The sequence below is a fragment of the Hibiscus syriacus genome, unplaced genomic scaffold (genome assembly GCF_006381635.1).
Source record: "Hibiscus syriacus cultivar Baekdansim isolate YM2019G1 unplaced genomic scaffold, ASM638163v2 tig00005939_pilon, whole genome shotgun sequence".
In the NCBI taxonomy this organism is placed as follows: Eukaryota; Viridiplantae; Streptophyta; class Magnoliopsida; order Malvales; family Malvaceae; genus Hibiscus; species Hibiscus syriacus.
In genome coordinates, this window is record NW_024062073.1 from 1,713,718 (window position 1) to 1,730,854 (window position 17,137).

Below are 17,137 nucleotides of genomic sequence, written 5' to 3' on the forward strand. Positions count from 1 at the left end.
AGACTAGACTTAGAGTTTGAACGTTGAATGTAGGCACATTAAATGCTAGGCTGCTGGAGCTGACAGACATACTACGTAATAGGAAAATCGATTTTGTATGTATTCAAGAGACTAGGTGGAAAGGGGCTCGTGCCAGAGAGTGTAATGGGTACAAGTTGTGGTATTCAGGCGTAGATAACGCTAGAAATGGGGTGGGTATCTTGGTATCTTCTAGGATTAAGGAAAATGTAGTTGAAGTTTGTAGATACCGTGATAGGATCATGATGATTAAGGTCATTATAGAAGCGGAAGTTGTGAATGTCCTTTCAGTGTACGCCCCACACGTTGGCCTAGGGGAGGAGGAGAAATGTTGCTTCTGGGATTCGTTAGATGATGTCCTTAAGAGCATTCCGGAGGACCAAAGAGTTTTCATAGGAGGAGACTTCAATAGCCATATAGGTAGTGCAAGCGACGGGTATGACGGTGTTCATGGGGGTTCCGGTGTTGGTAGTAGGAACGAGGAGGGGCGTACGTTGCTAGAATTTGCTACTACAAATGATATGGTGGTCACTAACTCCTTTTTTAATAAGAGAGAGGTGAACTTGATCACGTTCCATAGCGGGGGACATTGTACCCAAATCGACTACATCCTGGTTCGAAATCGAGATCGATGGGCTTGCATTGACTGTAAGATGTTCCCTGAAGTGGCATGTGCATCACAACATAGATTGTTGGTTTTGGTGTTCCGCGTACACCACGGGCGGAGCACTCATCGAAGGGCTAAACTTGGTAAACCTAGGATCCTTTGGAAAAACTTACATAGAGCGATAGCTGATGACTTTAGGAGTAAGGTTTTGTCCAATACAGGTTTTGGCACTACAAACTCAAATAATGCGGATATGTTATGGGAAAATATGGCAAATTCCATCAGAGAGGTTGGCAAAAAAACCCTAGGGTTGTCGACAGGGAAGGTCAAGGAAAATAAAGAATCGTGGTGGTGGAACGACGAAGTCCAAACTAAGGTGAAGACAAAGCAAACTTGCTTCAAGGAGTTTCTACAATGCAATGACGACGAAGAAAGATCGAGAGCTAGACAAAGATATAAGGAGGCAAAGCGGGAAGCCAAGAAAATAGTGGCTAAAGCAAATGATAAGGCATACGAGGAAATGTACAAGAGATTAGACACAAAGGAAGGACAAAACGACATCTTCAGGCTTGCAAAATCCAGGGAGAATAGGAAAAAGGATCTAGGTAGCATTAGGTTTATTAAGGACAACAATGGTGTTCTTTTAGTGAAAGATCATGATATTAAGAGGGTTTGGGGTAATTACTTCTATGGCTTATATAATGACGGTGCCTCTACCTGTAGAGATATTATCGTTGATGGGCCAGTCGACTATCATACTACGACCAATGACTGTCATACAAGTAGGTTTGAGATTGAGGAAGTCAAAATGGCTCTTAGAAAGATGAGGAGAGACAAAGCTGTCGGTCTAGATCAAATTCCTATCACTGTGTGGTTGGCCCTAGGAGAAGAGGGAGTAAAGTGGTTGACCAACATCTTTAATATTATTTTAGAGACTACCAAGATGCCACAGGAGTGGAGAGAGTCTACGGTGATACCAATCTATAAGAATAAAGGAGATCCCCAATGTTGTGGTAACTACAGAGGTATTAAACTACTCAGTCATACCATGAAGCTATGGGAAAGAGTAATAGAGGCTAGGTTGAGACAAGTTACTAGGGTTTCGGAAAACCAATTTGACTTTATGCCTGGCAGGTCTACTACGGAGGTGATTCATCTACTTCGACGGCTTATGGAGAAATATAGGGAAAAAAATAGAGATCTTCACATGGCGTTCATTGACCTTGAGAAGACGTATGATAGTGTTCCCCGTAATACGATCTGGAAGACATTGGAAATGAGACGAATCCCAAATTCTTATATCCGAGCGATTCGTGATATGTACTGTAGATCTACTACATACGTCAGGACTACAGTTGGTGACACCGAGGCTTTCCCGGTGGAAATCGGACTCCACCAGGGGTAATTTCTAAGCCCTTACATCTTTGCCTTGATTATGGACGACATGTATTGTGCGACACCAGACGGTGTTCCATGGTGTATGCTTTTCGCTGATGATATTGTCCTAGTTGCTGAAATATAAACTGAGCTGAATAGTAGACTGACGACCTGGAAGACTGCTTTGGAAGAAAAAGGTCTAAGGATCAATATGGAAAACACAGAGTATTTATGTACAAACTTCAGTGGGAACCAAAACAAGGAAGATGTAGAAGTATGCATGGAAGGACACGTTCTCCCCTCAAAAGATTGTTTCAAGTACCTAGGGTCTATGATTCATAAAGATGGGGGTGTAGACGATGACGTTACACACCGTATTAAGGCGGGATGGCTAAAGTGGAGGGCTGCTACTGGAGTTTTGTGTGACAAGAAGGTGCCTCTAAAACTTAAGGGAAAATTTTATAGAATGGCAATAAGACCAGCGGTGTTGTATGGATCAGAATGTTGGGCAATTAAGAAAGATCACGTAAGGAGGATGGAGGCCGCAGAAATGAGAATGCTTCGATGGACATGTGGTCAGACTCTGTGGGATATGACACCAAACTCTGCAATTAGGATGTCCTTGGGGGTGGTGCATGTATCCAAAAAATTGAGGGAGGGAAGACTTCGATGGTTTGGGCATGTCCTTAGGTGACAACCGTCGGATGTGGTCAGGAGGGTAGAGTCGATTAAAGTTGTCGGTGTCAGAAGGAGAGGACGACCGAGGAGGAAGTGGGTAGACTGCTTGAAATCTGATTTGAATGATTTAGCCCTTACCGAGGACATGACCTCTGATAGGAAATTATGGAGACTTAAGACCAGGATAGTCGAGTAGTGTGGGTCACAACCATATGATGTAGCATCTCTGTCTTCTTTTTAATGCCTTTGTAGTAATTTCCATAATTTCTATTTATACGTTTTTGTCTTTGGAATCTATGAAGGCTTAGAAATAGGGTAGCAATTTAGTGTTGTCTTAATTTAGGTTTGAATCCATTTGATTTTTATTCTTTCTCGTAGCTTGCTATCGATGACTTTTGTGTATCATTCTCTTCATGTTTCCTCTTTTTAAATTTAGTTGGGTCTTACGTTTTCTGTCTATATGCAGAGAATTTTTTTTTCACAGGGATTTATTTGCAGGGAATACTTCCCATTACACTCGCACATATGAAGACTGCATAAGAAGACTGTTCAACTATGTATTTATTTATTTATACATGCATTGTATTTTATCTTTATTTTTATTTTCTAATTGCCGGAGGTCTTCCACGGAAGTTGCTCTCAACCTGGAGTTGGGGGCAGCCTACTACCCTACCTCCCCCTTACCCCATTACGTATGGGAATAGGGTTTTGTTGTTGTTGTTATACCTACTATCTAAAGTTTTTTAAGGTACACGAATTTGAGTTCCCTCCATAGGTAATGGCAAATACACTGATGAGGTTCAAGATTGGCTTCCGATTGTACCGAATCCGAGTTTATTGAGGGAGTGTGGTCGTCCAAAATCCAATCGAATTCATTGCGATATGGATATTCGAGAAAGATATAGACAAGACAGAAGATGTGGGCATTGTTGTAACCCATGACACACTAGAAAAATATGTCCACTTCTGTTGTCATCAAGTAACAATTGATGATGAAATGATGTAGTTGTTTATCAATTAATAATTATTGTACTTTAATTTGCATTTACTTAAAGTTAATGTTATTTGATAACCGCTGATGAAGATTAAAAAAACGATATAATTATACGAGATTGGACGTTGGCGTTATATTAACAAATAACTGATATTAACGATACAATAAGTATTAAATGGTAAATGATAACCAAATTACAATAACTAATATTAAATGGTAATAAACAAAATTAAGCAAAATAAATTAACAAAAAGTCCAACAAATTTATCAAAATAAATTAAAATAAATCCAACCATATTAACGAATTAAAGTAAGTATTAAATGATAAATAATAAAAAAAATACAATAAAAAAGTCCAATAAACAACTACAATAAATAGTACTAAATACAAATATAATAAAAACACAAAATCTATCGATGCATGCGACGCAAATGTGTTCCGCAGGGCGGTGGCTGTCGGTCTCGAGGAGGATTTTCTTCGTATCACTGGTTGTGACTCCTCGCTGCCATCATCATCACCATCATCATCATCATCGTCGTCGTCCTCGTCGTCGTCATCGTCCTGATCAGCTAAATTTTATTGATGAGGAGCTGATGACGATGAAGCACCTCCATAGAATAAGGATCCTGGAGGTGTATGACTGACTATCCCACCGGCCTGCGAAAACTGGGAAAACTCATAAAACCTAGACATCGCTAAGTGTGAAAACTGTACAGGAGGTGTCTGTGCTGCGACCATGGGTGATGAGGCTGAACCCCCCAAATATATAGTATGTGAACCCTAAGTCGGATATGCAAACATAGACCCATAATAGCCTCCATGAGGGGTCATAAAACTCTGTGAAGGTGGCGGCGGCGGGGTCATAAAATCAGGTGAAGACGGCGGCAACATCTGGTAATGGAAAGGCGGTGACAATATCATATATGGCTGCGGTATGTAAGTCGCTGCAGACGGTGGCTACTGTGAAGGTCCTTCTAGTGTAGCTGAGGATGAACCGAAAGTACCTGCTCTCTGTCCATGAGTCGGGGGATGATAGTGCTGTGTTGGTGAACGTCTTTGTTGACGTCGTGGAAAGGTCCGCCCTCGTGCATCATTAGGAAGCAGAAACGGTTTCCCATTTCTGTTGAACCACTCATAATAATCATCACCAACCGTCAAGACATCAACATAAATGGGCTCTCTACAGGGAAGGCATCGATGTCGATCCTCCTACAACACGACCCACTCATGATGCCTCACCAGCCAATCTGTATCGATCTTGCCGCGTCTATCTGTGGCATGCAAGTCGTCCATATTGTGAGGTACTTCCGAAATTGGTTGAAAACAACCAAATTGCCGGAGCACGTGATCAGTGGAGTGCCACTCGACGGTCGCATAACATATCAAAGGGACCATCGCCATCCAAACATCTGATGAGCCCCTCAACTCAGGTGGGATCACCATCCTCACATCATCATTAGAATATGTCACCCATTCAAACTAAAACAATTATATATAATTTTTATCAAAATAATAATCTAATTATATAACTATAATCTAAAATCGATTTTTAAACATTTAAATTCATACATGTGTGCCAACCTTCTGATCGATGGGCACTCTAATTTTTTTTCTAAATCATCATGTAGCTCCTGGTGATTTTTCCTATCAGTAGACCACCTATTCAAGAAAAAAAATTTATTATACGCTATATAAAATGATTAATATACGAAATTAGTTTTATAATTACCTCAAGAGTAGCGGAAATACGAATGGGTTCTTCACAACGGGACATAAAAAGGGTAATCGATACCATGCCCAAGACTGCAACAGGAGGAGACATCCGCTGATAGCATTTCTCCTGTAGTCAGTGGTTCGACACATCTCCCTGTACAATAAAGCCAAAACTGCCAAGCCCCAACTGAGTGATCCGGCCAGACGAAAGTTGAAAAGATGTCGCAACCACATACAGTGAACTTGGTTGCGCGATTTGTCCGACGTCAACAACCCACCTATCAGCTACAGTATGCATATCCTTGCATACATTTTAACTTCATCATCTTACGCATCCTCGCTCAACTCCCGAAAATTGGCATCTAACCAATTTAACGGTATCTGACCATCGTTAAAACTTTCCGGAACACGTCCTAGATTATCCCGACACAAAGCAGTCCAGGAACCCTGCACGATCCCCGATATCACATCTCCATCCACCGGAAGCCCCATGTGCATAACAACATCCTCAAGTGTAATCGTGCATTCTCCGCACGAAAGATGGAATGTGTGGGTCTCCGGCCTCCACCGCTCTACTAAGGCATAAATAAGGTCTGGTTCTTCTATCTTACAGTGACCCTGATATCTACCTATGTAACCGAATCCAACCTCTACAAAATACAGCAAGACACGGCTAAGTATAACTAACTTAAGATTCCTAATAAATGGATCTAATATCTCCTAAAATTAAATAATTACAAAAATTAATTCTTAATCTAATAATCATGCATTAAATAAATCAACAAATAATTACTAATAATTTAAATTAAATTAAAACGTTAAAATGTTACTGTATCAGCAAAGTGTCGAGATATATGATTTCCATCCAAGCGAAGTAGACTATCTTCCATTTTATATCTGCAAAAAAATTAATTAAATAAAATATTAAATAAATTAAATACTTAAATAAATTAAATACAAAATATTAAAAATATATAATAAAATATACCTTAGACAGAGATTATAAGAGTATTTGAGAGAAGTTGAGAGAAGTTGGTGTGATGGAAATGATTGAGGATGGGGGTATTTATAAGGAGGGATTGAGGTGTGAAACGTCGGGGTAGATGAGTAATTATACCCAAGGCGTGCCGCAGGGGGCGCGCCTTACTGAAGCGTGGCAGATTCTGGGGTAAGGCGCGACCCCTGCACCACACTATACCCTTGTACACACGTGTATACCATGTCAGCATAAGGCGCGCTACAGGGGCGCGCCTTACCCCACGTGGCGCCAAATCAGCGTAAAGCGCGTTGCAGGGGCTGCGCCTTTCTACAAAGGGTGTTAGATCAGGAAATATAGTCTGAACGATGCCTGATCGGGAAATATACTGTTCAACGGTGATATATCGGGAAAATCGCTAATCTATTTTATCATCGGTTATTTTTAAACTTATATAAGTACGACGTGCTTAACTGCGAAGTTCTGATAGAATCTGGTGTATTAATCTTTAAAATTTATATATGTATTTTAATAATTTAATAAATTTAATTTTTAATATTTAAATATTACATTAATTTAATTTTTGTTCTTCTCTTTATCATTCATTATCAATTCTCCACACTCACCATATTAAAATTAAAAATAACTTAATGTTACAATTATATTGGGATACAAAATGTAAATAATCATATAAGTTATAATTGATGATTACACGACAGTTGAGGGAAAGCCAATTTCTTAGTCTTTATAAGATGATAAAGAATAACAAATAAAAGTGATTTCAATCATTTCTATAATTTTGATTGAGAGATTTTATATCAATTTTTAATATTGAAGTTAGGCATAGAATTATAATAAATATAATCGATTAACATTACATTTTAATTATGACAAATTATAAGAACATATCAAAACTCATGTCAACAAATCGTGATTTTTTCGAAACAGTATTTATTGGGCCTTCAAAATCTACTATTGTTTTTTCAAAAATTTGATGGATATTGAATCCAATAAAAATAAATATCTTACTAAATTTTAGTACTATTTTTTTTAAAGATGATGTTTTTAATTATAAAATTGATAGAATTTATTGATTATAAGATTAAATTTATTGAATTATTAACACTAAAACCATATTAATAGAACTTATAAAAATTGAGGGCTAAATTTATTAACAGTTAAATATTTCTTTTTACATTATGTCGAAAGTCATTTTTGTCCCGTATTTTTATTATATTATTATTATTTTATTATTACAAATAATATTACAAACTCGGAGGCCTAATTACAATAAAACCTGGAGGTCCATACTCAAAACATGGTCAACCCATCAGTAGACCCAAGTTGACCCAAAGCCAGGCCCAGAATTGATCTAGACCCAGACAAATCAGCAAGCCCGAGAAGCCCAAACCCAGTTAGGGTTTCACACATCTCAGCTCCAGCCACCACAGATCTCAACCATTGGATCTGGAGAGATCCAACGACCCATATTTATCCAGCAGAAACCCTAGGGGATATTTTGGGCGTCGCCTCCAACTGCTCCAACCAGATGCTGCCACACCTCTACCAACTCGATGGAAAACTCCAGAAGTCGTAGGAGAGCCGCACACCTCACTCTCTATGGTGAGTCACCATCATAGATCCGGTGACTCACCGAATGAACGGTTGTCCGAGGCCTTCTGAAGCCTATAAAAGGCCATACAACCTGCAAAAGAAAAAACACAGAGCAAGCAACCAACAAAGAAAGTTACAAAAAAACAGAATGATTCACAACCATCGGTAGCCATTCGAAAGCAATGAAACAAAAAGGAGAAGAAACATACCTTTGTCGAAGCTCAAACGTCGTCAGAAACCATTTTTACCGAATGTAAAATCTTAGATCTAGTCTGATTAAGAGGCTTTTAGGAAGAAATGAGGGTGGTTTCGGGTATTTCGATATATGATTTTGGGTATTTTATATTTTTTGGCCACTGTGAATAGTGACCAACCACTGTGAATAGTAACCGACAGCCAGAATAGTGACTGGTCGGCCGGTGATCGACTCTCTCCCCGGTGAGAGAGTTTAGAGAGAAGGGAGAGCTTATTTCTCCTTAGAGAGAGAAGCAAAATAAAGAAATGAGAAATTTTGGCCATTTTAGGCCAATTTTGGGGTATTTATACCCTCATCAAAACTACGTCGTTTTGGGGAGGGGCTTCTGCGTAATTTCGTAAATGCGCAAATCATGTCCATAGTCCTTGATTTGTAATGTTTTCAATTTTAGTCACTGGAAATCAATTTTGGTGCATTTCAATTTGGTTTTCTAATTTTATTTAGTTTTATTTTAGTCATTAACTAATATATTTATATATTTAGGGTAAAATATAAATTTTACTCCCTATAATTTTAATAAGTTATATTTTGATCCTAAATATTATTTATGATTAAATTACATTGCTAGTACATAGTTTTTTGTAATATTTATAATATGAACCTTTAATTTTGATATTTTGTTAAATAATCCCATAATTTTAATATTTTATTTAAAAAAAATAAGATTGTAGGATTATTTATAAATTGGAAAATAAAATATAAAGTACTTGCAATAGTAACCTTATTTTTTTTATGTATTTTCTTGATTAAATCATTAAAATTATTATATGTAATTGGGTTATATTATTTTATACAATGAATCATAAAAACTTTTCCTTAACTTATTAGGAATGTATTTGAAATGATTATTGGTGTAAAATAATACCCCTAATGTTTGATAAAGGGATTATAAATTAAATTAAACTTAGATTTATAAATTTTTACTACAAAAACATTAATTAATAAACAAAGGTACCAATTTTGGGCGTTGTGGGGGTGTTAATCCTTCCCCACATGTAATCGACTCCCGAACTCATTTTCTGGTAAACAGACCCTTTTTGTGTTATTTTAATATTTTTTTTTATAAAATATTATTAAAATAACATAGCATTTTTTGGTGACCAATCACACCTAGATAAATGATTGGTGGTGACTCCTTAAATTTGTGTTTTATCTTATGCCAGAAGAAAGACACTTACTTTTTCGAGACGAGATTTAGAAAATAACGACACTTGTTTTCACCGGGCGAAATACCGTATCGAGAACTTGGCGACTCTGCTAGGAAATTTATTTTTAGAGAGTCAAGACACTAGTTTACTAATTAATTGTTTTTGCAATAAATTATAATTTGGTTAATTTAATTTATTTCCCTTGAATAAACATTCTTTTTGTGAATTAATTAACAATTAAATAGTTGTATTAACTTGTTTGTTAATGTTTCAGATTTAATTGTGTGTCTTTAAATTTAAAGAATAAATTTGTGTGTTGTATATTATTTTTTCTTTTTATGCTTTTCCTCACACACTGTGCACTGCATTATCATGACACGAGCTAAAACCCCGTTCTATCCTATTTAGTATGAATGAGAAACTACTCCCTCGTGTGGTTTTCACCTCCGTATGGACATAAAGAAGTGTGTTCCTTCGAATTGAACTCAATTTGAAAGTCTATGATGGACCAGGATTGAGGGTTTGCTAGCCCAATGGGGCACCAACAAAGGATAATTCGATGACCCTTTTACCTTAGATCCAAACCCAACATATAATAAACCTAGAACTTGAGTTTAGGTAAAGCCTAACCCAAAGAAAGTCTCGTAAGGTTAGCACACAAAGAAAAGCATGATGAGTCTTAATTTACTTAGTATTGCTTTATTTTCCTAATAAATGCTTGTGAACAAGAAATCATGCAGTTAGATTTATTTCTCCAAGTAAAGCATGGAACTAGATTTCACGAGGTTAGGATTTTTATGATATTACTACCTAATTTTCCTTTGTTTTTTTTTTTATCATTTTCATTATGCATTACATTTTTCATACCATGGTGTTGATTCATGATTGATGTTCATATAGAAGGCTAGAAATATAGAACAAAGAGTCCCACATGAAGTAGAAAACAATGCATATGTATCTGTAATATGTTTAAAACTTCGTTTTAGTATAAAAGTTGTTCTAAGGAATCATTCCAATTTCAACACCTTGCATTTTGCATCTTAAATATGCATATGATTTTCTACATTGCATTTTAGTCATATTTATCATATTCATTAATAAAACATCCATATTCATTAAAAGGGTTTTTTTCCCGAAGAATACTGGACACATATAAGCATCCATACAGTACCAGAAAAAAGGTAATGGATGATAAAATCGCCCAAATCAAATGAGTTCAGCTTGAAATGCAAGAGAGCTTCAAGAAAGTTCAAGAAGAAATGCATGAACAAATGCTGAAATCCCAAAATGATCTGATTGAAAAAATTGCAAGCATGTTATAAGGAAGAAGCATGGAACGAGAAAATACTCTAGTTGTCGATTTTACTACTGAAGAACCTTATTACCCTCCAGGTTTTACACCGTAAGCAAATCGTGAAAAAACTCCATTTATTGGTGTTATTGAAGAACCTCTGTATCCCCCAGGTTTTACACCACCTCATGTTAAAGCCCAGCAAGGAATGATTACTCGGTTAGGAAGAGTAAACATAAACTTACCTAGTGCATTTACAAACCAACAACAAGATGAAGATGTTCCAAATTTTGATAAAAAAGGCAAGAAAAATTTAAATAAACAAGATGATAAAAAATGGGAACAACTAGAAGAGAAAATTAGGATTATGAAGGAAAGCCCTAGCATGTATGGAATTGAGGCTAAATAATTGAGTTTGGTGGATTTGGTGTTACCTCATAAATTAAGGATGCCTGATTTTAAAAAATTCGATGGCACAAAATGCCCCTCTGCTCATATCACAATGTTTTGCAGAAAAATGACAGGTTATATAGGGGATGACAAACTATTGACTCATTGTTTCCAAGAAAGCTTAACAAGTTCGGCCATGAGATGGTACAACCAATTGAGTAAGGATCATATTAAATCTTGGAAAGATTTGGCAAAATAATTTCTTGAACAATATAAGCATGTAAAAGATATAAGGCCCAATCGACTGGTGCTACAGAACATGGAAAAGAAATCCAACGAGAATTTCAGACTATATGCCCAGAGATGGAGGGACATATCTGTACAAGTACATCCGCCCACGGAAGACGAGGATACAAATGTTCTTTTTGTAAACACTTTAAAAACTCCTTTCTTTACTCACCTCATATGGAATTCCTTTAAGAGATTTGCTGAAATAGTCACAGATGGTGAGATGATTGAAATGACAGTTAAAAGTGGGAAACTTGATAGTGATGAATCTAACAAGAAACCACCAATGAAAAAAGGAAAGTGAAGTCAATGAAGTGAGGAAATACGAATCCAATAACATCACGATATCTCGACCTCAGGACACTGGATCATCTATGCAAAACCCTACCAAGCAGGGGCAAGAGAGCTGATGCAAGAAAGAAAGAAGCCCCAGTTTGATCCAATTCCTATGACATACAAAGAGTTGTTCCAGAAATCGTATGACAGTCATATAGTGTCACCCTATCATGTATCACCCTATCATGTATCACTTATGCAACCTCACTATCCTAAGTGGTACGATTCTAGCTTGTAATGTGAATATCATGTAGGAGCTCATGGGCATTCTATTGAAGATTGCATTGCATTCAAAAGAATCTTCCAAAGCCTTATAACAAAGAATATCATAAATTTTAGTGACAATGAGCAGCCAAATGTGGCCCAAAACCCATTGCCAAATCACACAGGGACCGGTTAATCCAGTTTTCTCATCATTAAGAAAGATTTGTGATATTAGCTGACTGTAAGAAAGAAACTGAGGGGAAAATAAGGACAAAGACTCTGGTCCAATTATACACCCCATATTCTAGGAGTAATGAGGCATGTTAGATAAATAAGTAGAGGTTATTATAAACCACAGTTGTACTTTCCATTTTCAGCATCTTGTTTGAATATGTTTTCTTTTTGTATTTTCTAAGCCTTCTTGTAAGGTTATATAAATAAATTTATGTTGCTTTTAAGGTTATGAGCATTGAATCAATTTTGCAATATTGTAGTTCATCGAATATCAAATGGATTAAAAACTCTTTATGAGTAGAGTTATACATCTTTGACAAAGTATCAAGATTGAAAACTGGTAAAACAAGGACCTTGACCTTACCTAAGATGAAATACACCCAAACACTGTACCCTCTTACAAATATGAGAGAACTTTCTCCAATGCAAGGAATTAGACAAAAGGCTTGGTATTTATATATAGGAACGTACAACATGGGGCATCTTTTGTGTGACATTACGAAACTGACTAGATTAATCTTCTATTGTTGAGGTTCGAGGATGAAATCTTTACAAATCTAGTCTAAGTCAGTTGTTTGAGAATTGAACTCTAACGATGAGATTTTCTGACCTTCCACAAACACAAAGACTATAACATGTACTTCTTAACAAGTTGGAGTTGTATACCCATGTTATATTATTATACAATAAAGTTTGAGTTGTCCCTCTAGAGCAATTGGTTAATCGCCCCGGCTTTATGGATAATATTCAGCTAGCTTATTATACTATTATATGTAATAAAGATTGTGCCGTCCCTCTAAAACAATTGGTTAATAGCCCCGACTTTATGGATAAGTTTCAATTAGCCTAATAAATGTGATTATATTATTATATACAATAAAGGTGAATTCAGCTAGGCAAAATGGAAAAAAGTTGTTACATAAGAAGTTGTTGTAAGGGAGTTAAGGAACACCTGTTATAGTCAAATACATACGAGCACACAGAAATTTCATTTTTAGATCGATATTTTTGCACTACTTTGGTTAGAATCAAAGATTTCAGAGAATTGAAATAAATGTATTCTAGAAGGTCTAGTAACTGACTATGCTAATTACGTCATTTTGTTTGCATCCGGTTAAAATACCAAGTCAAGAAAGTGAGGCATGTGGTAATGTTCACAAAGAGTAAGAGATGAGTGACATCTTCAATAAGATGTAACCATAGAAAATAGGAAAGCCAACTTGAAACTCACCCATAAATTTTGATACTTGTCAAGGAATTATAACTCTCAGTTATTAAAGAGTTGTTGATTCTTTTGATATTATGTGAACTCATGCTTATGATTTGATTCTATTATGAACTTGCAAAGTATAATATTTTACAAAAATTCTTTCATTATTTGATAAAGAAATGAGGAAAAACATTTTTAAACATGACAATCTCAAATGAGAAATGATCTTGAATCAAGTTGATGTCTATTCTATCTCTATTGAAGAAAAAGAATAAACGATACCAGAATGATGAAGCATTTCGCATTCTTGAAATCAAGTGGTCCGAGAAACCAGAAAGTCTGGAGAATTGAACTTGTAACACTCTCTTGTGAAATTGTTAGTAACCTATCAAGAAGTATTACCCTATTCAAAAGAGGCACATATCTCAGTGAATATAAAAAAAGGCAAGAATGCAACCCGTCAGGAAGAAGATGATCACCTCATTCGAAAGAGGCACATATCTCAAACATATCTGTCAGAAGGATTGATCACTTCTTAAGTTTTTGAAACATGAAGATAATCCCTCAAGTTACTTAACAACACTGCTATTTAGTGACACCGGAATGAGAACATTCAAGATTAAAAAATTTGGCACCAAGAGAGCCACAAGCACTCACAATAGGGCATTATCAAAGTTGGACTTCGTGGGGATCATGAGATTTAAATCCAATGGACATTGAGAGTAAACCTTACAACTTAGAATATTGGGACATCTTGAAGGCTCACATCATGCATAAAAATTACTGGGGTATTTTGAAAGCCCATTTCAGATAGAAATGATCAATATAGGGCATTTTGAAGGCTCACATCAACATGAAAAATTATTGGGCATTTTGAAGGCTCACATCAACATGAAAAATGATGAAGGCTCACATTAACAAGAAGCAAATGATGGGGCATGCTAAAGACCCATATCATTCTTCAAAAAGATCATTGAATTGAGCAAATATTTTCAATAAAGACAAAAATGTATGAAGAATGAAAATGGTAAAACAATGACAGTAAAGTTTACCATATATGATCACTTTATCTATCATACGGTTGCATTATCCTGGTGTTTTCACTTACATTGATGCTGATAAGATAAAACATCTCACTTGTATTCCAAATGAGCTTTGTTATTTGGTGTCTTTGTAACGCCATACCATAGCTCTGAACACTGTGCAAAGAGTTTCCCTAGTTGAAAAATTTAGACAAAAACCATTAGAAAGGATGAATGTGTTGTCAAATGTTCTATAAACTAGTAATTATAGTGCTGAACCAATGTTGCCATCATATGATTTTTTTCATTTGTTGACCAAAGATGTTCCAAAACTTCAAGGTTGACGTGAGAAATGATTAAGATTTCTTTCCACGGAAGGGGTATTGAGATCTTGACAGCAAGAAGTTAGTTTTTTGTTAAACATTTCAACACGTGTGGTACAAAAAACCTTGTTCGAGATCCAATTAGATGTGGAGACATGAAAGGAATTAGGATAAATCCTCCTTGTAATGTGTTTCAAGAGTCAAATCAGAACAAACAATAATTTTGCAAAGATGATAGGTTCTCCTTTCAAAGACGAAATCTTTATTGGATTTCTATACAAGTTCAGGTAAAGAAAGCCAACCTTATTAGGGAAAAGAGTTTGTTGAGGCAAGAAGGAATTAACACAACTCAAAACTTGCAAGAATGCACGTTGATGAAGATCACCTTTGAAGCCATTCTTTCACAGATCAAGAAAACATGCATTTATACATAATACATGTCATTGCATCATACATCATTTCATACATACATGATATATTTTTATGTGTGGAGAAATTTTTGTCTTTATTATGATAGTTTCCCTAGAATTCCAGTCGTGATTTTATGGGAACATGTTTTTTTAGGAAACTTAATATTATTTCCTAGAATCAATTTTTGACTTTCTCATGAAGAGAAGTCAACTTTTATTATTCCTGACTCCCTAGTAGAGTTAATTTTTGACTTGCTCGTGAAGAGAAGTCAACATGTATTCTTTCTGACTCTCTAAAGGAGCTAATCCTTGATTTTCTTATAAAGAGAAGTCAATAATTTTAATTTGATATTCATGAATAGCAATTAAGTAAATTAGGTCAGATTTGGTCTTCCTGGAAAAGCAGCGAATCAAATTAACCTTGAGTTTGATTTTCACGGAAGAGTAGTGGAACAAATTCTTCTTATTTCAGATTTAGTCTGTACGGAAAAGTAGTGGAACAAATTCTTCTTATTTCAGATTTGGTCTCTGAGGAAGAGTAGTGGAAGTGAATCAATCTCGAGTCTAATCTTCATGGAAGAGTAGTGGAACAAATTCTTCTTATTTCAAATTTAGCCTCCACGAAAGAGTAGTAAACCGAAATCATCCTATCCTTCACGGAAGAGTAGTGAAACAAAGTCATCTTAGCCTTCACGAAAGAGTAGTGAAGCAAAGTCATCATAGCCTCCACGGAAGAGTAGTGAAGCAAAGTCATCTTAACCTCCACGGAAAGAGTAGTGAAGCAAAGTCATCTTAGCCTCCACGAAAGAGTAGTGAAACAAATCCATCTTAGCCTTCACGGAAGAGTAGTGAAGCAAATCCATTTTAGCCTCCACGGAAGAGTAATGAAGCAAAGCCATCTTAGTCTCCACGGAAGAGTAGTGAAGCAAAACCATCATAGCCTTCATAAAAAGAGTAGTGAAGCAAGAACAGATCAAAGTTCGATCTCCACGGAAGAGTAGTGGAACGAATTTCCCATCAAAGTATGAAGTCTACTGGATGAAAATTGTTTGTCTTTTTATATTTGCTCTATTTTTGTTAACACAAAAATGAACAAAGAGGGGTAGCTGTCGACAGTCATTTTTGTCCCATATTTTTATTATTATATTATTATTACAAATAATATTACAAACCCGGAGACCTAATTAAAATAAAACCCGGAGGTCCATACTCAAAATATGGTCAACCCATCAGTAGACCCGAAGCCAAGCCCAGAATCGATCTAGACCCAGACAAATCAGCAAGCCCGAGAAGCCCAAACTCAGTTAGGGTTTCACACATCTCATCTCCAACCGTCACAGATCTCAACCTTTAGATCTGGAGAGATCCAACGACCTATATTTGTTCAGCAGAAACCCTAGGGTTTTACCAACCCTAGGTGATATTTTGGGCGCCGCCTCCAACTGCTCCAACCAGATGCTGCCACGCCTCTACCAACTCGACGGAAGACTCCAGAAGCCGCAAGAGAGCCGCACACCTCACTCCCTATAGTGAGTCACCATCATAGATCCGGTGACTCACCGAATGAACGGTTGTCTGAGGCCTTCTGAAGCCTATAAAAGGCCATACAACCTGCAAAAGAAAAAACACAGAGCAAGCAACCAACAAATAAAGGTACGAAAAAATAGAATGATTCACAACCAGCAGTAGCCATTCGAAAGCAATGAAACAAAAGGGAGAAGAAACATACCTTTGTCGAAGCTCAAACGTCGCCGAAAACCAGTTTTTACCGAAGTTAAAATCTTAGATCTAGTCCGATTGAGAGGCTTTTAGGAAGAAAGAATGGTGGTTTCGGGTTTAAGGTGTTTCGATCTACGATTTGGGGTATTTTTTATATTTTTCGGCCACCGTGAATAGTGATCGACTGCAGGAATAGTGACTGACGGTGGCCGAAATATTAACCGACGGTGGTCGACTGGCTCTTCATCCGATGAGGGAGTTTAGAGATAAGGGAGAGCTTCTATCTCTAAAATGAAGAAATGAGAAATTTTGGCCATTTTGGGCCAAT